At 45.5% G+C, this 25,174-nt stretch overlaps 1 long non-coding RNA gene across 1 annotated transcript in view; it reads right to left on the reverse strand.

The window, feature by feature from the left end:
• The window catches only part of LOC126488486 (uncharacterized), a 22,525-nt gene extending 4,974 nt beyond the window's left edge, over positions 1-17,551 (reverse strand). The window contains exons 1-2 of the long non-coding RNA XR_007588706.1: positions 9,826-17,551; positions 9,002-9,171 (exon numbers count right to left, since the gene is read on the reverse strand). This is a non-coding gene — a long non-coding RNA (uncharacterized lncRNA). The remainder of the gene's footprint in view (positions 1-9,001; positions 9,172-9,825) is intronic.
• Positions 17,552-25,174: the final 7,623 nt, after the last annotated feature.

Here is a 25,174-nt window from a genome sequence, read left to right on the forward strand (position 1 = left end):
AGAGAGAGAGAGAGAGAGAGAGAGAGAGAGAGAGAGAGAGAGAGAGAGAGAGAGAGAGAGAGAGAGAGAGAGAGAAATAGCAAGGAAGCAAAAGCCCAGGTTCTATCCCAAGCAATAGAAGAAACAAAACAAACAAATGACATCAAAGCCAGGGTTGCCTCACTGGCAGAGGGCTTGTCTTGCATGCATGAAGATGAAGCTTTGTATTAGATCCCAGCTACCACACAAAACTGCATGTAACTGTGCAGTGCTGTAGTCCTGGCACTAGGGAAGTAAAGGCAGGAGGATCACAAGTTCAAGGCCATCCTCAGGCTACTTAGCATTCTGAGATCATTCTGAGCTACATAACCTTTCTCTAAAACATTAAAAAAAAAAAAAAACCACAATGACGCAAACCGTTTTTGTTATTGTTTTTCAGTGCTGAAGATGACACCAGGTCTCACACTTTGGCATAAAAGGCGAGAAAGGAATAGACCTTAAACACCCCTTCTTGCCTGCCTATGTCTCTACAGAGCTGTAAGACTAGGGAAAAAAACCTCTCCTCTCCTCAGGTTCAGCTGTGAAAGACACAGTTGAATTATGGAAATATCTCTGGACTTGTCCATGCTTTGGTCTTGCAGAAAGTGCAGGATGCCTGTGAGGAAGGCTTGGAAGGAGTCCATTCCTGCACATCCAGGCCTGGAGTAAGACCTGGTTGTTTCCCAAATAATAGGAGACAAAATTGCTGAGGCCCACGTGGGATTCTATGTACTGTTTTACTTTTACGCTATATGATCAAATACTGACAGACAGTGTCAGGAAATACTTATTTTAACTCATCATTTCAGTCCCTTGTAGTGGGACAAGCCTGACAGAATATTCCACCATATTCCACCCATAGTAGCAGAAGCATGAGTTGGCATCTGGTCACAGGACGAAGAGTAGTAGTAGTAGAGAACCCCAGGTAGGTATAACCTTCAAAGGCCAGGTACTAGTGCCCAGTGTCACCATACATGCCCTATCTCTAAAGTCCCCTTCGCTGTCAAAACAGCGCCACCAACTGAGGAATAAACAGTCAAGAAATGAGCATGGAGGGGGAAAGATTTCAGATTCAAACCCAAGCCCCCTACTCTGGCCTGGAAAGCATGCGGCCATCTCACAATGCAAACGCGTTCACTACAACCTCAAAAGCCTCCTTAGCCTGTAGTGGCTCGACACTGCTGACATGTCCATCATCTGTGTCTTTTGAGACTCACGGGATCTGAAACCCTGTCACGTTAAAAAGAAGGCGACATATTTCTGGTATACGATGGCCCTAAGCAAGCATTCTTATTCCAAAAGAAGAAATGGGAAAATAACAAAAAAAGAAAAAGAAAATTTAGATTGTTCAAAGCAAGACTGGAACCCAGCGAGGCAAACATTAAATCCTATAGTTCCATATCCAACATCTGGGATTCATGTGGCACCATCTGGGCTCCAAGGAGCTCAGACTCAGACACTATGGCCTCTTTCTTGGGCCAGCTCCACTTGCTGATGCAGCTTCTCTAGACAGACATCATCCCCCATCCTTGGCATCTCCAGCATCCCAGAGTCTCCGTTATAACTTAGGTTTTGCCTTCACATTTCATGCATACCTTGCTTGGAGGGTCCCCGCAGGGAAGCTGACCCTGATACCTGCTACCTGACCTGAAGGTTTATCTCTGGAATATTGGTGCAAGCCCCCATGATCCAATAACTTTGGAATTTATGAGCCCGAAAAACTAGCACCACATGGTCAATGCCCAGCTCTGCTTCCAGCTTAAGCAGCCAGGCCTCTATGTACCATATGTCCTATGAAGCTGAAACTAGGGAAATTTTTCCCTCAGTGACCCTTGACCCCTTTGGTTTGCTCTCTCTCTCTTTAGAAATGAACGTTTTTCTAATGAGCTTGGAGAGTTAGATACCAGAGCTTATTTTGAGAAGGATCATGCCCTCAGGATACCATTCCTATTGTCCCAGTGCAAAGTACAAGCTTCTCATCTCTATAAAAACGACAGGCCTTGGGGCTAAAGAGATGATGATGCAGTGGTTTCTTAAGAGCATGTGCTATTCTTACTACAGAGGCTCAAAGTTTGATTCCCAGAACCCACACTAGGCAGCTCACAACTGCCTGTCACTGCAATTCCAGGAATCTGACAACCCTCTAACCTCCTCCTCCTCCTCCTACACACACACACACACACACACACACACACACACACACACACACAAATGATGATAATAATAACTAAAAGTTTTAAAAAGGAAAAATTGAAAACAGACTCACAGTGAGACAAAAACATTTTTTAAAACGCCAGTCCTTTTGTCTACATCTGATTTGTCTGCAACTTCAGCTGTATCCACACGCCTTCCCTTGCCCAATACACATGCCTCAGATCTTTCTGTCTCACTCTTTGCTTTTGGTTCTCACTAGAAACCCAGCTAAAAGGCGGCAATGACGCCGCCACAGCCTGAATGTTATACTGTCTTGACCTTTCCTCTGCCCAGTAAATCTGTCCACTGCTTTTTAAAATTCGGATTCACTCAAATACCAGCAGATCGCAGATATTCTTTTCCAGAATGTAACACAAATGTCTCGCACAATTCCCAATAGAATCCTGTCCCCATCTGAAACCTATGAGCAGTCTACGGTCTGCACGCTATAGGCATTCTGGACCTTTGTGCTCTTACCAGACCCATTAAAGTGCACTTACAGCATACTGGGGCTTCTCTAGGCTCGGAGCTCCAAACTCTTCTACATTACCTCCACAAGTGGGTTCCAAAGGTCTATGAACCACCATATCACTGAACTAGCCCCACTTCACTGGTACCGAGTTTTGGATCGGCTATTGTGCATCATTGTGACTTGATAGAACTAAAGACGGGAAAAGCTTATGTTGGTTCATGGCTTCAGTGTTCTCAGTGTGGGAAGACATGGGGCACAAGAGAGGCTTGTTCACATCCTGACTGACCAGGAAGCAGAGTGTAAGCTGGGTCAGGGTGGATCTAACCTTCAAAGACTGACTGCTCGTGCTGTATTCTGCCAGCCAGGCCCACTGCTTAGTCTCCGCAGTCTGCCAAAAGTTGAGGACCAAGCATTCAAAGCATGAGCCTGCAGGGGAAAATTCAGGATTCAAACCTCAACAGATGCTAACAGCCCGAGCAACATGACATGATCTTCAATTTTGTCTCTAAGACACAGACTTTCATAACCTACAACTTTGTTTTTGTTAATCTGCAGGCATGTACACCTGTATGGGTACTTTCCATCTTAAAGAGTTTCTCAGAACTTTTACGAAGTCAGTTTGGATATGAAGAAACATGAGCACAGAAAGCAGGACAGAGGACTGGCAGACAGCCTGCTGGGAAGTCTTCCTGTCCCATCCTCTAGACAGTCTGCCACTAGCCCCTGTTGATGCTCTTCCAGAAACGGCTCTTAGCTGGGCTTCTCACCACATCTCTCGGCACTGCCGGGTTAAGTCACCGTTGCTCTTTCAAATCTCTGACTCAGCCACTAGCTCAGTTTCCTCAGCACCCTCTTCCCTTCCTCTGCTTCATCCTAACTCCTTTGAGCATCCTCTTCCAAACACAGGTCTGACTCCCCCACTCTAGTCCAAACTAGCCACAGAGCCACTTGGCTACCGGGGCATAGTCTGAGGCCCTGGCCTGGCTGGTGGAACTTTCACCAGCCCTGCCCCTTGCCAGTCCTTTCCACGGCTCCTTACTAAGCTCCAGACAAGATGTTCTTCCTTCCTTTCCCAGTTCCATTGAGCTCGTCAGAAACTTAGCCTTCCTGTTTCTCTTTCAGCAGCTGCAGTGTATCAAGAGCCTCAGTGATGTAGGTGGGCCATGTGTCTGACTAGTGACCAGCGTTGGGCCCGGATCTAATGCTGCCTCAACCCAGCAGGTGGAGGAAAGTGCTAGCTCAGCCAGCTCCCTGCCTTGAGACTGCTTCTCAGCAGTGGGAATGGTATTTCTGAAACTGTGGGTCTTCTAATGTTTAGGACTCTTCACCCTGTAACTTAGATCTGCATTAAATCAACATCTGCCAGAACTGGAAGAAGCACATAGATATATTACAGTAGGCTGGTTTTGTTTCTTTTTGTTCTGGGTGTCTGGCCTGATTACTTGCTATTGTAAACCAGGCTGATCTCAAACCTGTGGCAATCCTCCCGCTTTTGCCTCCTCAGAGCTGGAATTCCAAGGATGCTCCACTACTTGGCAACACTGACATTTCAAGGGTTTTGTTATGGCAGATTCATATTGGTTCATATTTATCCCTATTACTGTCTCTTGTTGACCCTCCCACCAAATAGCCCCCATTTCTACTTCTGTCTTTTAAATGTGTAAATACATATATGTAAGTATTATATATATCAAACCACATATATGTGTACCTTATTTGGAATCACAGTGTGGTCATTCTACCTGTCTTCCTGAAAATAACATACAAAAGACAGGGTGAGGCCTTATCCATCCACCCGCATGGCTGGTTTCAGATCACTGCATGTGGCGTAGGGTGCACAAATACAGTGGCAGCTGTAGGCCATGATTCAGGTTCTGATGCCCAAAATCTTCTCTAACGATAACGACAGCACCAGAATCACGCTGGGCAGGATTGAGAGCACAAGGCACAGGTGGTTCTATCACCGGTGGCCTCCAGGGGACACTCAGACACCATTTTTCTCTCCTCTGGAGCAGTTTCCCCAGAGTAAGATCTTTCTGCAGATGCCAGGGCTGGGGCGAAGGTGGTAATTGCCCTATGGCACAATGCAGAGATTGCGTAGCAACAAAAATGCTGAGAAAAACCCGCCTTTATCATTGCAGATGAGCGCGAACCGGCTGAGTGAGGAAAACAGCTATGGGACCGAGGAAGGACTGCTTTCAGGAAAAGAATTTCCATGAGGAAGTGGAATGGCAGATAGCTCAGTGTACCAGGCACTAATTAAATGCAACCCATAGGTGGAAGAAAAAGCAATTACAACAGCATCCGGGCCTATAGACTGTCAGTTCCCTTCCTAAACACCCTCTACTCCCTACCCAGGATGGCTTCAGCCTCCCCACTCGGCCTCCATCCTGATTCTATAGGGGAGGGTAGCTGGGCGGTGTGGAGCAAGGCAGAAAGGGCACCTGTGAGTCTGGCGGGTGTGGGCCAGCCATGGCCTGAGTTCTTCTTCTGATAATGAGGCCCAGCGTCAGGGCTTTCTCCCACTTTAAGCCTTAGATCAATCCTGGGAGACCAAATTTGTCAGTCTGGCCTGAAAGGAGCTGAAGGATGGTTTGCGTGTTCAGATTCTGCTATGACTAGAAACATGGAGCAGAAACTGGACCATGCCTTTGTAAAAAATGCTAGGAGGAAGGCAGGGCATGGTGACTGGAATCTCGAATCTTAGCACTCGGGAGGCTGAGACAGAGAATTGCCATGCATTTGAGGATGATCCAGGCTGTGTAGTTAATTGCAGGCCAGTAAAACCTTGTTGCAAAAACTTTAAGGAAAAAAAAAAACAAACAGTAGCTGCCTTCGAATGTAGGGGCTTCAAAGAATGAGGCCAGGGCCAGAAACGGTGCTGATTCACAGATTATAGTCACCTGGTCCACGGGCTTCGGGCCAATGCTATCTTTAATTGTCTGCCACACAGCCACGTATGCCCTTGAGGGATCTTCTTTTCTTCTATTCTTTTCAGGCAGAATTCTGTTATGTAATTAAGGCTGGGCTCAGATGGGTTTTCCTGCTTCAGCCTCCCAAAAAGTAGGATTGTGGGCATGAGAGTGGCTTGTGGTGTTTTTAAAAAAATTAGTTTTAATTTCATGCTAAGTAATATATAATAACAGCAAGGACCTGTGAATTATATAACTAAGAAGACATTTCCGTGGCTGTGACATCTAAGCCTTTTCTGTGCATCATGCTAGGGAGACCCTATGTGTGTGTGTGGGGGGGGTTGTTACGTTCACACACAAAGGCAGTATTCCCGTCTTGGTACCCCAGCTCACACAACTGGCACGCTTTCATGATCTGTCCAGCAGAAGGTTCTGGGGACACGACCATTCTCCACACTACAGGCCTTGAAGAAAGGTGGCATGCTGCTGTTCCACCTCTTACCTCTAGGTGGTGCTAAGTGAGAAAAGGTCCCTTGACCTAACCCTACTTACCCCCTGAGTTCTGAACCCCCATCACTCTCCATCCTGGGACCCCCCCCTTTAAGACATCCACCCATCCAGCCCCAGCCCAGCACTGTGGAGGGCCATGGAGCAGAAAGAGGCAAAAGATTTTTTTTCTACTATGAAGGAATATATCATTGAAATCAAAGTAGTTAGTGAGCTGGACAGAGGTGGAGGATCCCAAACTTGTCCCAGAATCTACTCTGGAGCTGGAATGTACAACCTCAGGACATGGTGTCCACTTCCACAGGAGACCTACCCCATAGCGTATCTACTGGTCACTGGAACCCAACACTGCCTCTCCCTGCAGGTGCAGTCCAAGGCAGCCAGCCCCGTCACTGACCAGCCTTCTGAATGCTGCCTACCTTGTACCCTATTTGTGCAGACAGGCAGCTCACAAACTGGGCCTGGAACAGGTGTGGGGTATCGGGTGGCTGACACATGAGCTGGGACTGTTATCTATGGGGTGGGGTGGCTCGGATCCCCTGCTATGTAATTGTATGTGCCTAGGAGAAATGTCAGGCCCAGAAGAGAGCAGAAGGCTGTCCTGGCTTTGTCCAGTAGACAGATGGATACTGGTCCCTCCCTACCAAGGACAGTGATCTCTGCTGTCTCACAGTCTTCTCAGATATTCCTCAGAGTTGGACTGAAGGCTCCACCTCCTCCTCTTACTGCACCTTGCTGCCATCTGCACTGGGGACAAGCCCAGACATGCTGCAGGACCACCACCATAGCCCCTCGGTGTGAACAGAAACTCTAAGGGGGTGGGGGAGGCAGCAGCTTGGACAGAGAAAAACCAAGTGGCCTCTGCTCTAGACAGGTTCTCATCAGCTCCCCAGCACCCGGGAGGCAGACTGAGCAAACAAAGGAGGAGGAGGAAGGCTGGCTGTGAGACAGGCAACTTTCTTGCCTGGACAGGCTTCCTTCCTAAGAGTCCACAGCAGACAGTGGTAGGAGGAGGGAGCGGGACAGGGGACTGCCCATGACTGATGCACACTCTCACTATTAGCAAATGTCCCTCACTACATTTTTCTGCCTTTGAGACCCTGGCACATGAGGACAGATAAGGATGGCTGCTAAGCTGCCCTGACCTCCAATGCTCCCTCTTCTGGGTTCGGCTCAGCCTCCCTAAGGTGCCGGCTCTCAGAGAAGCCCTGTTCTTAGCACACAGAAGGTAGAAGTCAGAACAAGCAGTTAAACTCACTGCTCTGAGGGCTTGGGGCTAGGGAAAGTTGATGCTTTTCATTATAAAAAGTTTTCTGCTGTTAATAACAACCATGTTAGAAAGATCAATAGGCTGTGTGCAGCTCAAGAGTGGTGTGTGAGCATGTGCAAGGGCATACATACAACACACACACGTGCCTACACACATACACATGTACACCCACCCCACATTGATTAAACTCCAGATTTGTAGAGCACGACCTTTGAGGATCCAGCTCACCTCAGAGCAATGTTTTCACTTGTTCCCTCTCACACCCCTCTCCCCACAGCTTCCCCGCTCCCTTCTGTCTTTCCTATCCACACAAGGACATGGCCCATCTCCCCTTTGCCCGGCAGATCCTGCCCCCTCCCAAAGCTAGGCCCAACTGCTGTTCTGCTCATAAGGAGAGTGTGAACTAAAGCATCTGAAGTCAGTCACCAGCACCAGCCTCTTTTGGAGAGAGACAGCCACTGGGCCAAGTTGTAGGCGAGACCATTCCATCCCAGCCTAAGGCTACCAGGAATGCACCATAAGGCTTTGTGTGAACACGCTCTTGCTGGAACAAGAAGGTTTTACATCACTGAGTGGCCTGGGATTGAATGAGAATGAGAACTTGTGAGTAGGAGGCAGAAAGGAGGAAGCTGACTGGTGGGAGAGTGTCTGGAGCATGTGGGGGCATGAATGGGCCCCATTCCCTGCACTGTAAAATAAATAAGCAAATAAGAACAACCAAACAAGAATAGAGCAAGGTGCAGCACTGAAAAACAAATAAATGCTTAAGATAAAAACAGTTCCTGGGTTACCAGAAGTAGAAGCGGGGTTCTGACACTTCCCAGGCCTGGCTGGGGCATGGCCAACGTTCCACGGTTAAGTTCAGTCACATACCTTCCTGCCCTTATTGTCTATTGGCCTGGCCTCCTCTCTGCACCCCTCCTGCGTGTTCTAGGCCCTGGAAGGACGGTGTGAGGGCAGCGCTGTGTCCCCTGATCTCGGAGGAGGGCATCCTGTGGCCCAGTTCCAGCCACTTAACACCTCCCCAAGAGTGAGACGAAGAGAGAAGAACAGGCCAAGTTTGTCATGAGACTGTTTGAGACGGCATGGGTATTTCCCTTTATGTGGCCTGGCCAGCGCAGTGACAGATAGATAATGCCTTCTGCTACAGTCTTCTTCTCCAGGGTCTACCAAGATCAACACTTCAAGACAGACACTGGAGGGCCAACTAAGGACTAGCACCAGGCAAGGAACCCAAGGCTCAAGTGACATGCTCTGCACCAGCTCCCCTCCTGATCCCAGTACTCCTTAGCCCCAGTTCCTGCTCAGGACTGGATGCCACAGGCACCACCAGAGCCTCTGTGCAGGAGCCTAGCCTAGCATGGAGAAGGTGCTAGGTGCCACCCAATGCAGAGAGAAAGGAAGGGGGAACATAGAGGAAAAGAGGATGGAAACGGCCAAAAACAAAGGACCTCCTTCCATCGCCCAGCTCTCCAGCCTTAGCCCCATTCCAGCACGTGGTTCTCACCAGCAGCGGCCTCTGTGTGTACATCCATCCTCTCCCTCTGGTTGCCTCCTCCACAGTTAGGGTATCATGTTTTGCTCTTTCCACCATCCCGTGAAAGCAGGAAGAAAAGGCCCAGGGCTTACCCAGCACTTCATGAAGACCACAGCATTGAGGAATGTCTATTCAAACAGCCTCTTGAAGCCACCCTTCTTCTCTGGGAGTCTGTCAGATCTGGTAGATGTCAATGACTTCAACATAGGGTCACTGGAGCTTGGGCTTGACTGGCCAGTGTGCATGACAGGTGCTTGTTTTACTGTGGACAGAAGAGGAGTTGGTCTGAGGGTGATGCCCAAAGGGTAGGAGAGAGAGACAGCTCTAGTGCCCAACCCATTTATGACCTGAGACAGATGACTTCCCCTTTTCTTCATCTTCCCCTACCGGGAAAAGGGAGATAGTAAAGGTTTGCTTTCACACAGGGCTTTCTGAGGAAATATGCATTTGATTAATAAAGTCCTCAGTTTAGAAACTAAGTTAGAGAATGACAGAGCATCCTTTGGGCATGCCTGCCTCCTCCATACGCTCCTCTGATCTTTACAGATGCCTCTGGTTTTTCAGGATACCAGTCACTGAAGAGGGACAGAGCAGGCCCAGCCTACCATACCCTGTCCCAGAAAATATGAGAGCAGAGGCTCTCTAGCTTTCTGTGGGTACCTCAAAGCTAGGGAGTGAAGGGTAGGAAAGGAGGAGCAGGGCTGAGAGAAGACATTGGAATGAGAGGGGGGATAATAAGGAACATGGGAGAAGCCTGAGAACTGAGAGACAGAAAGGAAGCTTGAGGTAGAAAGAAAGCAAGATAGGCAAGGGGAGACTAGAAAGGAAGGAGGAAGCTCATTTAAACCCTAAAGAGGAGCAAGTAAGAAGCTAGAGGAGAGGGCAGAAGGCAGAGCTTCTGGAATTGGGGACCTACCCAGTCCAGAACTCGCTGGCTATCCGGGAAGCAGAAAACTTCAGAGTCCAGAAGAAGTTGGAGTTGGCCACACTCTTGCCCTACCCCTAGGGTGGCAGGGGTGCAGAGAGGTCCAGCAGCAGACTCATAACTCAACACAGGATGAGAGAAGCACTTGGAATCTGTAATGCCTTCTGTGAGGACTCAGTCGAGCCAGTAAGAGCCCCGACTGCTGGGGCCAAGCCTAGGCTGGGGCATTTGGGAGCAGCCTTCAGTGCAGAAGGGCCTGGGCCCAAACTTAAGGCTGGTGTGTTCTGGAGGGTCTCAGGTCAACTTAACTGGAGGGCAGCCATGGTGGGCAGTGAAGGCCCCTTACCCTTGAGGCACTCCTCTTCCAGGGAAGAAGACAGTCAGCTGAATTAATCTCCGCAACACTGCAGAGGCTCTAGGAGCAGAAAATTTCCTGGATGGCTCACTCTTGCCTCAAATCCATAGAATACCACTCGCACACAGGGCTAGAAGAATGGACCGGTGTTGGTGAGGTGAGCCCTCAGTAGCACAGAAGAGCTCTTGGTGCCTCTGGGGCTCGTCAGGAAGGTGCGGCTTGATGGCAGCCCTGAACTTCAAGTCCTCAGTGAAGACAGGGAAAGGCTACTCCAAGCCTGAAACAAGCAGGAGTCAGTGCCTGGGGCCTAGTCAAGTAAGCATGGAAAGGTCAGGGAAGGTCAAATTTGGGCTGGTGGCAGGACACAAGAGAAACAGCCAGCCAAGGGTGCAGTCCTAACAAGATGGAGGAAAGTCAAGGAGGAAAATTGTCAGCACGGCTTTGTTGCTGCTGCTGTTATTAATTTGTGATATTGGGGATGGAACCCAAGGCCTTGACAAGCACTCCAAGCTGGGTCATACCCAGCCTCACTTTGCATGTGTGTGCAATCCTACTCCAGTGTGGGCTACAGCACATTCCAAGCCTAGCCTTGAGAATTTTCCCAGTGAGGGTGCAGCCAGACCATGAAGAAGAAAGGAAAAGGCATAATAGGAAAGGAACATCAACAACATCAACACTTGGTGGTAGCAGTCTAGGAGGCGAACTGTACATCACTAAGGTTTTCCTACTGGAAGCCTAGCGGCCACTAGTACCCTAAGCAGAAATAGTGAACTCGGGCACAGGGTTTTGTTTTGTTTGGTTTTGGTTTGGTCTGGGAAAAAAAAAAAAAAAGGAAGAGGAGATAAATAAAGAATAGTCCAGGAGAGTGGCCAGCCACGCTGAACACACCAGCCCGCGCTTAATGCATCTGCCAAATCTTTCTTCCCTTCCTTACTGCAACCCCAAGGCACCCAGGAACTGCTGTGTACACAGCAAAGAAAACCCACAAAGATATGCAGATACCAGCTGCAGGGACACAGACATAGCAGTGAAGAACATCCCTGCTGGACAGAGGTCTGCTGAGCCCTGGGTGGACAGACAGAGGGCACCTAACCTGGGAGGGCCAAGTAGGAGGAACCATGGCCCAAGAGGAGCAATCTAGCCACTGTCCAGAGACAGAGTAGGGAGCACAGTGGATAGGACCAGGGAACACAGTAGCTGAGTCTCAGGAGCCCTGCAGATCTGCTGCAGGGCTCAGATCGCATCATGAGGGCACCAAGAGGCCAGGGAGCATTTTAAGCCTGGAAATAACATGGTGAGAGAGATGCTTTGAGAATCTCAGGGAGCCAGGTAAGAAGCAACTGCGGTATTCCAGGCAACAACTAGGAGAATCTGAGTACAGACTGAATCAACAAGGACAGAGGGACGAGAAGAGAAAAGAAGACAGGACATGAGGACTGGACCCAACTCAGTGATGCTCCCAGTGGGGTGAAGAAAGCAGTGAGCAGACACCAGGTGTGGCAGGAGAGCCTGAGACCCCACAACCAGAACGTCACAGCTGGTCACTCTCCACGCAAGGTTGAAAGTTTGACCTGGGCTGCAGTGTGGAAGGGGCTGAAGGAGCCTCTTGAGAGAAGGTGGCTGAGTGTGATTGTGGATGTGTACGGTGCACTTCAAGGTTTCCTTCATGTCTCTGTTGGGATCACCTGCAGGTGGAACAGAAGTATCCAACATATCAATGTCATCCAACCATGTTCTGAAACCTTGTGCTTCGAAGTGCCAACCTGTGTGTGGACTTAGCCACATAACCTCAACCTGGCTCGGATTTATTGCAGATATTCTTTCTGGAAGCAATGTTTGGGATCTGAGAGGCGCCAGTGCCAAAAAAAGTGAAGACACCGATTGGGTACTTCACGCCTTCCACCACCCTAGTCTCCAGGCCATTATGTATCCTTTCCCCACACATGTGCTAGTTGTTGGAACAGTCATTGCCCATGGGAAGCACACAGGGCTTTCTAGCCTTCCCTGCTTCATACCCCACATGCTCTCCTCAGCCCAGGCAACTCTCAGCAACTCTGGTTTGTGGTATTGACATCTTAACCTGTCTAGGAGTGACCCCTGAGTCTCCTTGCCATTTCCAGCTGACGCTGGGTCCCTAACCAGGCCTCTCAGCCCCAAGTAGAGACATGGATAAGGAACCACCTTTCTCCGTCCTTGTAGATCCCCCAAAAGGCCTTGGCCAGGTCAGCTCCAAAGTTTTCAGGGACAGCTACACTGGCCTGATGTGGCCACTAGCAACTGAGGAAGAAAAATGAAGACATTTGCTGAAAACAGGAAGAAGGCCCTCTAAATCTAGAAAAATCCTGCAAAAGCAGATAAATAGAAGAGGCCAAAGAAAGTTCTCCCAGAGTAGACACGGGGCCATTTCTGCTATTTTCTGTGTGTTCCAGTAGGGCAGCCATGTAGAACTCAACAGTGGCCTGTAGAGGCAGGGATGACATCTTTCCCGTTCAGTGACCTGGTTCCTGTGGCCAAAGCCCAATACCACAGTACCTTTAAGAAAAAAAAAATACACTTGACTGACAGGTAGGCAGCAAGCTAAAGATAAAGTGAGAGAAGACGATCCAGTGCCATGACATGGCACTGGGGGCAGAAGATGGAACTGTAAACTTGAAGCCACTTTAAGTTCTCTAGAATAAAAGGACGACAAATGGCTTTCTTCGCCTTCCTAGCTTCTCACCCCCACAGTTCTGCTGCCCCCAGGAAACCTTTAATAATCTTAGTTTGTGGTATCAACAGGCTTAACCTATCTAGACAGAGAAGAACAACCCAAAGGCCATTCACCTCAAAATATTCCCCAACCATCTCAGAAGTGGGTTTAATTACAAAAAAAAAGTAACGAATTCAGACACAGGAAATTAAGTTAACATCATATCCTTATCAGTGCTAGGGAAGCAGAACTTGAGTCTGGGGCTCGAACTACTCTACCATCCTGACACTTAGCACTATTAAGGATGACAACGAGTTATGATCAGTTCTGGAAACCGCAGCACCATACCCACTCACTGGGAACCACTATCCCATGAAATCCGAACAAATCATTTCGAGACATTGCACCCTTGTCACGAGAATCAAAGCCTCAGCCTGGCAGTGGTAGCACACATATAATTCCAGCACTCAGGGGCAGAGGCAGGCGGATCTCTGTGAATCTGAGGCCAGCCTGGGCTACAGAGTGAGAGCCAGGATAGTCAGGGCTACACAGAGAAACCCTGTCTTGGGGGAGGAAAAAAAAAGAATCAAAGAACTCTGCAACCCCTCCCCATGAGTTCTTCCTCATGAAGAGCTGCCCGAGAGATGCAGTGCAGTCCACCCTGAAGTCCCCACCCCAACCAGATGACAGCCCAGCCACAGAGAAATGCAGGTCAGAAGACAGAGAGGCAGAGACCTGTCACTGGGCTCCTAGCACTTCCCTGTCCACACTGCCTTCCTCTGTGTGGAGGCAGCTCTTTGTACTTCCCCTACCAGATATCTGTGAGAATGACATCTGTCCAAACCTATCTTGGATATGTGCTGCTGTTGAATTTAAAAAAGAAAAAAATTATCACCTCACAAAAAGGCATCTGCAAGCTGTTGGCCAATGTGAATTCCTGCAGAGAGCTAAAGGAGAAACTAAATCTAGAGTTCAAGTACATCTAGAATGTGAGCCTGAAAGTGTTCTAGAAAGAATATTTTCATCAAGACTGTGCGATATATGAGTATCTCTGCTTAAGAGAAAATTACTGCAATCCAAAGAATATTAGACTAAGTTCCAAGAGCCAGTCCTATTTACCCAATTTGCCTATCTAAAGCATTGCACAAGGCTGAACGACACTCCTCATCCCATCAGATGACTGTGTCTAACTTAGCAGTATGGACCTCCAAGCATTCTTTGGCCTATTTCCTCCATCTCAGAACTAGAAAACTAATTCACAAAGTATGTTTTTGCTGCTTGTATAATTTCTAACCAAAAGTCTCTGTTGGCTATCTATAGAATAAATCATTCCATTTGTAGAAGAGGGTTCAGTTAAATGTGACCCCAGAAAGAACACCTCACATATATCTTGCTTTCAAGATGAATGATTCCCCTGTGATTGGTGGGAAACGAGGCAAATGTGGGTTCTGACGACCCATGCCTTAGCTAGTAAAGAACCCAGGCCAGGGCGGGAGAAGCACAGACTCTGGCTTCACCCTCATGGATTATAATGTCAATCAGCCCACGTGAACGGCTTTTAAGCCCTAAGCAATACTGTCTCCAATCATCCTAATGATGCAGACATTCAAATGAAACAGCCTCCTGAGTCCAAGCCAGTGAATGTTTCTGTAACACAGAGAGAGGTTTCCATTGAGACCCATCTCGGGGCCTCATCTGGCAGGTGCATATGCAACTATCTGTCCCTGGCTGCAGCTACAGCAACGCTGCTCGGAGCCCAGCGTCAGCTGTGTGGATACAAAGCGTTCCTTGCTCTGGGAATATACCAGAAAAATTATAGAGAAACTTTCAGAAAGAATGCAATGCTCTCCCAAATTATGAAGACTACCTGAAGCAGAGCCAGCTCCCAGGAAAGGAGGGAACACTGTACTCCCAGAGCTCACTCCCAGGCACTGACACCAGCAAGAAAAATGTCACTAATGAAGCAGGAAGGAGAAAGGTCTCTCTGTTGATAAAGGAAATCAAATGGTGCTTTTCACTTAGTCCAAGCCACTGGTCATGTCAGTGGTGTCTTAACAGTCATTTGTCCTCCCAGGATCACCCCCATGTACCAAACCTTGATGCAACTACTACCCAATTCACGGAGAGAAGATGCCCTTCAGGGTTCAAATTCCCATGGATCTGTCCAGGTCCCAGCATAGATGATCAGAACTGTCCTCAAATGGTCCTATTTCAAGATTTATTCAAAGAATCAACATACATCTCGCTGAGAATCGGTTTTGTTTTTGTTTTGTTTTTTTGTTTTTGGCAAGGAGTGGGAGATTATCTCAAATGGAAAAGCAGAAGCTCAGTGCAGTCCGTCATTAGGTGGGCAAGAGCATAGTCCCGAATCCAAACACTTGCAGTCTTTTACCCTCAGCACTACCTATTGGCCAGAGGGCGAGCCTCGCTCTTCCAGCTCGTCTTTCCCAAACACTTGCCCATCTGGGTTACCAGGCAGTACCTAAGAAAGTACTTTTTCTCAGATTTCTGAACACTGGGCAATTGAAACTTCCTCTCTACTAAATTGTACTTCTGGGACTAAAAACCAAGAAGAGTATCCCGCTGACTTCAACAGACCCAGTCTCCTTTCTGGGCTACTTGATCTCTTACCAAAGCACGCCAGTAGTCATTTTTATTATACAAAAGAAAAGAAAAAAGAAATTGCAGTGGCATTTACCAATGCATTCTGCAACTCTTCACCCAAGCATGTAGTACGGCTAGTTTAAAAAACTGGAGCTTCATAAAGAAAGCAAAATGGAGGTTGGGATATAGCTCAGTTGGTAGCATGCTTGTTGAGCATGCACAAAGCCCTGGGCTTGAGCCCCGTAAACCAGGCATGCTGTATACCTGCAATCCTGTCACTCAGGAAACAGTAGCAACAGGATGAGAAATCCAAAGGCAGCTTTGGCTACATGCAAGAGAGACAGGAAGAGAAAGAACAAAAGCGGCCAGACCAGAAGAGAAGAATGGGTTCCCTAAAAGGACGTTCATCTTCCAGTGCTTCTGGGGTTCCAGAAGCCAACTCATGGCAATAAAGGTGCAGACACATCTCTAAGGGCAGCCAAGGGACCAGGAGCCATGTAGACTGCCCAAGGACACGGTTCTTATCCTATCAGGGCTCAGAGAGACCCTCCAGCTCTTGATTCAGACAAGAGAAAGAAGAGCCAAGCCTTTCATGAAGTTCCACAAGAGAGAAGAAAGAAGAGGATATGTTCTCCTAACATTCTACCTTAAAGAAGAGCCTCACCCAGTTCTGTGACTGTGGATGATGTGACCACCCCAGATACAGGGCCTACAATGGCCAGTGATCATGTGGATAGGCATTTACCCAAAGACATTTAAGCACAATACAAATCTGTTGTCTACAAGAACAGAACTGGGCTAATAATGACAAAGAAAATAATTATTATGACCCCTTTCATGAGATAGCTGGGATAGGCAAGAGAAGGAGTATACTTGCTAATACTTAGGACAAAAGAATTTTCTTTATGGAGAATATTCGAAAGATTTTTCAGGCTAATATTTCTGTATTCTCTAACACTTTTCCCAATAAAGCCTTAGAGACACTGAGGCGAAAGAAAGTATATTCCATAGATACAGCCTGCCTATGTTAGCACTCTGGGACATTAGATAAGGAATTGCATTGGGTAAGAACAGTCAGTGCAGAAAATGTATCTGCATGCCATTGAACATTTTTAAGAAGCAGGCAAGGCGAAGCCATGTGCAGTCATGAAGGAAATCATGCAAAACTTCTCCTGAATGCCAGACAGTGGCCATTTCTGTGGCTTCTGCTGGTCACTTCACCACATGGTTGTTCTAAGGAGTTGAGTTTGTTGATACCATTAGAGTCATCCAAGAGATACTTCATGGTAGCTCTTGACATCATGGCTCTTCTTTTTCTTTGTTCGTTTTGTTTTGTTTTTTGAAACAGTATTATTTGTAGCTCAAGCTGGTCTCAGACTCACAGCAGTCCTCCTGCCTCAGCTTCCCAAATGCTTGTATTACAGATAAGAGCCACTGGACCCTGCTTGACGTCACGAATTTTTTTTAAAGCCGCTTCTTTGGTTTTCTTGTTTTCCCTTCATGCTGAATTGATTTGCAAAGGCTCCTGGAAACAGCTGTGAGGAGAAAGGAGCAAATGTTTGCTATGCTCTTCCCAAAGGTGTTTGTGCTAAGGACAAGATCTGGAAATGCCTTTTCCTATTTTGAAAGTGGCCTCTACACAGCATAAGCTTTCTTAGTGCAGAGGAAAAGACTGCTGTATAGAGAAGCAATGATTTATGGGTGATGTTCTCCCTGTGGTTTGGGTGGCATGGCTATGAACATGCCATGTTAGTGGCAATAATTGTATGGTGAGAAGGGACTTTAGGGCATTAAAATCAGAGAGAGGAATGTTACTCTTCAGGACATCAAAAGAAAGGCTTATCTGTTAACAAGGAAACCAAGTGAAGGTTTTCTCTAAATTCAAGGCAGAGGCCAGTTCAGTAGTATCTCCTAGTACTCCCGGTGGTATCTCCATATCCTCCAAGTACAGATCCAGAAATGGACCTATGATGGAGCTGTATTTGGATACCTCCAGCTATACCCAGTGACTTGGACTTGTTTTACACTACTTTTGTCAGAAAACAAGATTTTTTTTCTACTGCCTCAACTATTGACATTTTCCTTTCCTTTTCTTTCTTTCTTTCTTTTTAGAATTTGAATTTCTTTTTAATTTGTATGTGTGTTTGGTTGCATGTGCCTGCATGTGTTGTATCTACCTTTTTGCTTGCCTAGCATTCTCAGAAGCCAGACAAGAGCATTTGAGCCTTTGAAGATGGAGCTACAAGTCAGGCAGTGGTGGCGCTCGCCTTTAATCCCAGCACTCTGAAGGCAGAGGCAGGTGGATCTCTATGAATTCAAGGCCAGCCTGGTCTACAAGAGCTAGTTCCAGGACAGGCTCCAAAACTACAGAGAAACCCTATCTCAAAGAAAGAGAGAGGGAGAGAGGGGGGGACCAGATTTCTGTTCTTTCAATCACCTAAGCCAATGATGGTATCATCNACAGGAGGAGAAAAGGAGGGAGGGCACACAATTGATATCTCCTGGGAAAGAGAAAATCGGTTTTCTCCAATGTCATTGGATAAATCAATCACACCTAGGGCAGGACTCATATCCAGGAATAGTTGACCACAAAATGTACTCCATGTTTTTGTTTATTTACTTAATATTTTAATTTTTAAGACCATAATTTATTAGAACATTTCTCCCATCCTTCTTCTCCCTCAAAGCCCTTTCTATTCCCCTCCATCCTCTCCTTCAAATTCATGGTCTTTTATTCACCAATTGTTGTTACATGCATATATACGTCTGTGTGTGTGAGTGTCATACATATACAAAGAGAGAGAGAGAGAGAGAGAGAGAGAGAGAGAGAGAGAGAGAGAGAGAAAGAAAGAAAGAAAGAAAGAAAGAAAGAAAGAAAGAAAGAAAGAAAGAAAGAAAGAAACTGGAGCTACAGAACAGTTGTGAGGCACTATGTGTCTGGGAATCAAGCCTGGGTCCTCTATACCAGCCGTGTTCTTAAATGCTGAGTTGTCTCTCCAGCTCCCATTTAACCTCACCGATGTCAGGTAAAGTACTCCTCTCTCATTTATATGAGTACTATTACCAACGCGTGATCAACATACAGCCTCTGCCTGCTGAGGCATTTCTCTGCAGCCCTGCTTCTTAGACTTTATTCAGCCAGGGAAAGACATCACTCCTGCATTGCCCTTCCTCTCCTTTTCAGGATGCGCAGTCAAGGTGTCAGTTTAGAGGGTTAGAGACACAGCATAGAAGACTCAACCAGACACTTACTAGGGCTTCTCAGAGGGTCTGCCTTGGGGAGTTTGACTTTCCAAAGTTTGACCATCTTTTTGCCAACTTGACCAGTGGTTTATAAATTGTTTAGATGCTATAAGCTTTGATGGAGGAAGGTAATTGGTTAATTATAATAAACCAACTGCTTGGCCTCATAGCTTAGAACATAGGTGGGTGGAATAAACAGAATAGGATGCTGGGCGGAAGAGGAAGTGAGGTCAGACTCTGCTCTGCTCCGAGAGAAACCCGACAGCTCTGCTCTCTGGAGCAGAGACACCATGATGGACGGAGGCTAGAATCTTCCCGGTAAGCGCACCTTGGGGCGCTTACACACATCATTAGAAATGGGCTAGTCCAGATGCAAGAATTAGCCTGTAAGGGCTAGAGTTCATGGGCCAAAGAGGTTCTTAAATGAATACAGTTTGTGTGTTGTTATTTCGGGCATGAGCTAGCCAAGCGGCCAGGGTGTTGGGGATGCAGCCCCGCTGCTCCTATTTCAACAAAGCTTGTTTTCTCTTACCTCCAGGTCACACTAGTGTATCCCTCATCTACTACTAAAGTAGCAGGCCTAACCAACCAGAGGGAGGGACAGAACTAAATTGGAAGTACCCCTTCTTCAATAGATCTACTCACCTCTATGAAGTTGCTTAGAAGACTGTGCGATCCCAAGTCCATCATATATAGACTTTCATTTCCAAAACTAGCTTATTTCAAATATTTTTATTAGTCCCCAGAAAACTGCCATATCAGATACTCTTCCTGATTCCTAAGGTATATTGTCAAATTATATGAGCATGGACCTATTTGCCTTGGTCAGTATAACTCACTTGTAGAATTCTGTTACACTCTTACAGTGGCCATGTCAATCTGGTGGGAAGTAGACTTTATCCTATAACCAGCCATGTCCATTAAGATGTTTAAGTATTCATATGCATATTTTGTTGTATGCATATTTTGTTCATATGCATATTTTGTTGTATGATGAAGTCAGTAGGAATTCCCTTGTCCTCAGAGTATACTACTCTCATGGGTAGGGAGGTACATATCGTATGGGTAGATATTAGTATATATGTAAATGTCATTCTTAAAGAAATTACTTTTCTACTTACCAAAATTAAGAATTCTAGCATTTTCTTTTTCATACTGTCTGGTAGAAAAATCATGCAGGCACTCTGAGTCACAGAAGAAAACACAAGCATTTTTACTCTGTTATTATCATTCACTCTCTAGTTTCCTGAAAGCCTTGAATCCCAGAATTCTACAATCCCCATGAAACCCAGGAGCCCAGAGAGCCCAAGCAGGGCAGACAGAGCATGGTTTGAACTCATTCAGAGCTTCATTCTTTTTTTTTTTTTTTTTTGTTTTTGTTTTTGTTTTTCGAGACAGGGTTTCTCTGTAGCTTTGGAGCCTGTCCTGGCACTAGCTCTTGTAGACCAGGCTGGCCTCAAACTCACAGAGATCCGCCTGCCTCTGCCTCCCGAGTGCTGGGATTAAAGGCGTGCGCCACCACCGCCCGGCCCAGAGCTTCATTCTTAAAGAATTGTCTGCTTATACTTTCTTGTGATGCTGGGCAATGACAGCAAGTTCAGCTCTGTCAGCCATCAATCAGAAAGGGATGCTCTACAGTGCACTGTTTGTCAAGCCATAATGTTTGGGGGTTTGGTATATTAGCTGATTGCTTGTTTGTTTGTTTAAGACAGAGTCTCTTTTAAGGAGTTCAAGGATGACCTTGAATTCATGGGAATCCTCCTGCCCCTTCCTCCTAAGTGCTAGGGTTGTAAATATTGATACCACATCCATCTTAAATGCCTTTTAGATTAAGATATTTTCAACTTAAAATGGGCCTACAGGGAGGTTCACCCCATCATATATGGGGGGACATCTGTGGGGTTATTGTTGACATAATTAGTTAAGATGAGGTGATACTAGCCACAAATGCACATTTATAATCACAGCACTTGAGAAGCCAGAAGCAGGAGAATCTAGAATTTGAGGCCATCTTCCTATAGGCCAGGCTGGCCTAACTTTACCGTGTAGCTCAGGCTAGAATCAAACTCTTGGCAAATCTTTCTGCACCAGTCTCCCAGTCACTGGAATTACATGTGAGCTGGTATGTGATCTTTCATTTATTCGTTATTTTATTGCTATGCTGAGCAAGAAACCTGGGACTTGAAACATGCGATGCAAACGCCTTACCACTGAGCCATATCTTAGGCCATGACAGGTGTTCCATAAAAACAGAAAAAGCTAGACACATGGCATACACCTGTAGTTCCAGATCCTTGAGACACTGAAGCAGGAGAATTAGGAGATCTCAGGAGCTTAATAAAGGCCAGTCTAAAAAACATAGACCCTGTCTCAAAACAAACAAGCCAACATACGGAGACAGACAGACAGAGGTGATGAGGGAAGGAGATACTTGGGGGTTACAAATGCAAGCCAAAGACCAAGGATTTGCAGCTAATCAGAGCCAGTTAGACGCAAAGGAACCCCAATACAGGTTTTTGATATTCCTATTGTAAACCCAATATAGGTTTTTAATAATCCTGTAAATACCCTAAGACCTTTCTGGGAGAGCAGATGCTGGCTATTGAACCCAGGGCTTCATGAATGCTAAGTATATTTGTGCTCCACCACTGAACTACATCCTCAGGCCTAGAACCTGAGACAATAACCTTCCAGTCTGTGGCATGTGGGTATGGTAGCCCTAGGAACTCCGTGCTACTGATTTTAAGTTCCATTCTTCGGTCTTTTATGTTCCCAGTCTGACTCCGATGTATCTAAGACAAACTTTTTTTTTCTCATATATGATTCTTCCTAGAGATTTCTGACTTATAAATCTAATTTTCAATAGTTTAGAGAAAGAACTTCCCGAGTGTGGTGGGACATACCTTTATGTCTATGCCTTTGAGGCTAGCCTGGCCTACAAAGTGAGTTCAAAGACAGCCAGGGTTGTTACACAGAGAAAAATCCTGTCTAGGGGGCGGGGGTAGAGAAAGAGAGAGAGAGAAAAAACTCAACCTCTTTAAAAAATAAACCTACTTCCATTCTCTTGACTTTTCTTCTGAGGTTCTAACGACATTTAAAAGTGGAAACTACTCTCATTTCCTTCTACCTCTATACTGACTGTAGATCCTCAACTGAGTCTTTTCTTTCACTTGTTTTGGAGACATGTGAATAAATGTACCTACTAAGGTTTACATTTTAGTAAGTTTTAAGAGAGTTTGGTAGAAGTTGATAGTTTCTTTCCCACTAACAAATCACAGTTAAATTTCAGTAATAGACTTTATTAATTCATTTGGGGACTGGGTGTCACTTCAGATCAGGCTGGATTCAAATTCATGATCCTTGTGCTTTATACAGGAGTATGCTGTCACACCGAGTTAGATGTCCTTCATTTTAATTGAATAAGTGACTGTCTAGAATAAAGATTGCATTTCCAGGGCTGGAGAGATGGCTCAGCGGTTAAGAGCATTGCCTGCTCTTCCAAAGGTCCTGAGTTCAATTCCCATGGTGGCTCACAATCATCTGGTACCTCTTTTGGCTTGCAAGCATACACACAGACAGAATATTGTATACATAATAAATAAATAAATAAATAAATAAATAAATAAATAAATAAATATTAAAAAATAAATAAATGTGTGAATAATACAAAAAAAAGATTGCATTTCCAATTTGTCCTCAGGCAAGGAGTGACCACGTATTTTAAAAGTTTTTTTGTTTGTTTGTTTTGTTTTTTTGGATTTTCGAGACAGGGTTTCTCCGTAGCTTTTGGTTCCTGTCTTGGAACTAGCTCTTGTAGACCAGGCTGGCCTCGAACTCACAGAGATCCGCCTGCCTCTGCCTCCCGAGTGCTGGGATTAAAGGTGTGCACAACCACCGCCCAGCATTTTAAAAGTTTTTAAAATTGTGTGTGTGTGTGTGTGTGTATATACCAAAGTGTATATGTAGAGGTCAGAAAACAACTTGAAGAAATCCATTCTCTGCTTCCATGTGTGGGTTCTGGGAATCAAACTCAGATGAGTTGGCTTGGTGACAAGGACCTTTATTGGCTAAACCACTTTGCTGATCCACATACTAAGTTTTTATCAAAACACATATGCATTAGAGGTGTAAATTTTAGTAAGTTTTGTGAACGGTACAGATCATGCCTTTCTTCTTTCCTTTGTACTTCTCTCTCTACTCTATGGGATCTCCACATAGTTTGCCTGGCCACATGAGTTCCTTCAATTAATGAAATATGAGTATGTAGGACAGATAGCACGCATACTTAGGCCTTCCCTAAGTTCTGGGGCTTGGGAAATCAGCTCAGTGGCAGACTGCTTGTCTAGCAAGCGTAGGGTGATTCCTGACACAACGTGGAGAGACCATCTGAATTTTTCTGAGTTGGTCTCCAGTGTGTTTGCTTTTCTACTATGAAGAGACCAAACCTTGCAATAATTGCTGTTTTATTCTGGGTCTTTGAATGGGAGATATATAGAACTGATTTAAATTTGACTTGTATCTGGAATACAGACAAAATAGCCACGTCCCCATTCCTGCCAGCTTCCACTTTCTAATTAGTGAGATGACACAAGCAAGCCAACAAAAAGCTGTTTATACAGCACTGAATTCATAAGAGTAATTCTTAGGAGCTGAACACTAGGTTTTTTTTTATTTTTTTATTTTGCTATGAATTTCTATTTATCAGTAATAAATAATGCTATTATAATACTCGTGTACCAATTTGCTTTTAAAGATTTGTGTATTTTATGTATATGGGTGTTTTGTCTGTTTGTACATTGTACATGTGCACACCAGAAGAGAGCATCAAATAATTATGAGCTGCTATGTGGGTAATGGTAGCTCAGGAACTTTGGAAGAGCAGAAATTACTCTTAAACACTGCGCCATCTCTCTAGCCCATACCAATTTGGTTTTTTGTTTGTTTGTTTGTATTTTATTTTTTCCATAAAGGGTTTCTCTGTGTAGACCTGGTTGTCCTAGAACTACCTCTATATATCAGTCTGGCATCGAACTTCACAGAGATCTACCTACCTCTGCCTCCCAAATTCTGGGACTAAAGAAGTATGCTACCACTGACTGCTCACACCAATTTTTTTTAGTTTTTTCCTTTTGTTCCTGGGGCTTGAACCCATGGCCTCTTGTGTGCTAGGCAAGTGCCCTACAACTGACATATTTCCCCAGAAATAACTCATGTATCAAATTTGGAGTGGACATATGTTTTATATTCTTTGCTATATATCTAGGAGTGGAATTTCTGTGTCATATGGTAACTGAATTTTTTAAAGGACTATTCCATAGTTCTACAAAGAGGCTTTGTAAAACCACTTAAAATAATTTTGCATTTCCAACAGTAGTGTATGAAGGAACCAACTCCACCCTTACCAAAACTTTCTCTTTCAGACATCCTTGTAAGTTTGATAAGGAATCTTACTAATATTTTGATTTGCATTTTCTTAATGACTATGTGACCAACTTCCCATGTTCTCACTGTAAGAGATATTATAAATAAATATCTCTTCATCTCCTTCCCCTCATCCCTCCCCCCCCTTCATGTGCTCTACTACAGAGCTATATCCTCAGTACTCACTTTGCTTTTTAAATTTTGAGGCAGGGTCTCAGTAGCTTAGGTAGGCCTTGAACTTGTAACCTTCTTGCCTCAACCTCCGCAGTAACTGGAATTACACACTTTGCCTGGCATCTCTTCTCATTTTAAATGGTGTTGTCTTTCTTTTTGGGCTTTGAGTTATTCATATATCAAAGGTAGATCATAAAAGAAATAGTTTGCAAATTGTTTTCCCAATCTATATTGTCTTAAAAAAACTTTTTTAGATTTGCTGTGCATGAGTATTTTGCCTACGTGTATGTATGTATAATACAGGTGTAACTGGTGCTCACAGAGGTCAGAAGAGGGCATCAGATTCCCTGGAACTGAATAGATGGTTGTAACCACTATATTGGTGTTTGGAACCAAACCTGAGTCTTGAGCAAGAGCAGCAAGAGTTTTTTTTTTGGGGGGGTGTATTTTTTGGGGTGCAATAGGGTCTCTCTCTGTAACACTGACCTTCCTGGAACTCACTCTGTAGACCAGTCTGGCCTTGAATTCACAGAGCTCCGCCTGTCTCACCTTCTGAGTTCTGAGTTTAAGGGTGCAGCACCATACCCAGCACAGCAAGAGCTCTTAAGCACTGAACTACCTCTCCAGCCCCTGGGATTACCTTCTCATTTGTTTTTACACATAGACTCATTATGCAACCCAGGCTATTTCCCAGTTTGAGATCTTCTTGCCTTGGCCTCCTGAGTTCTGGGATTACAGAAACACACCACTGCACCTGAGACATTTTACTTTCTTGACAATGTTTATATTAGTCTGGGAGGGCAACCATATCAAAGTACCACAGATTGGATCTGGCCTCATTGGGGAGTAAAATT

The sequence above is a fragment of the Alexandromys fortis genome, unplaced genomic scaffold, assembly GCF_014885135.2.
Source record: "Alexandromys fortis isolate MF-2015 unplaced genomic scaffold, M_Fortis_MF-2015_v1.1 scaffold_208, whole genome shotgun sequence".
NCBI lineage: Eukaryota > Metazoa > Chordata > Mammalia > Rodentia > Cricetidae > Alexandromys > Alexandromys fortis.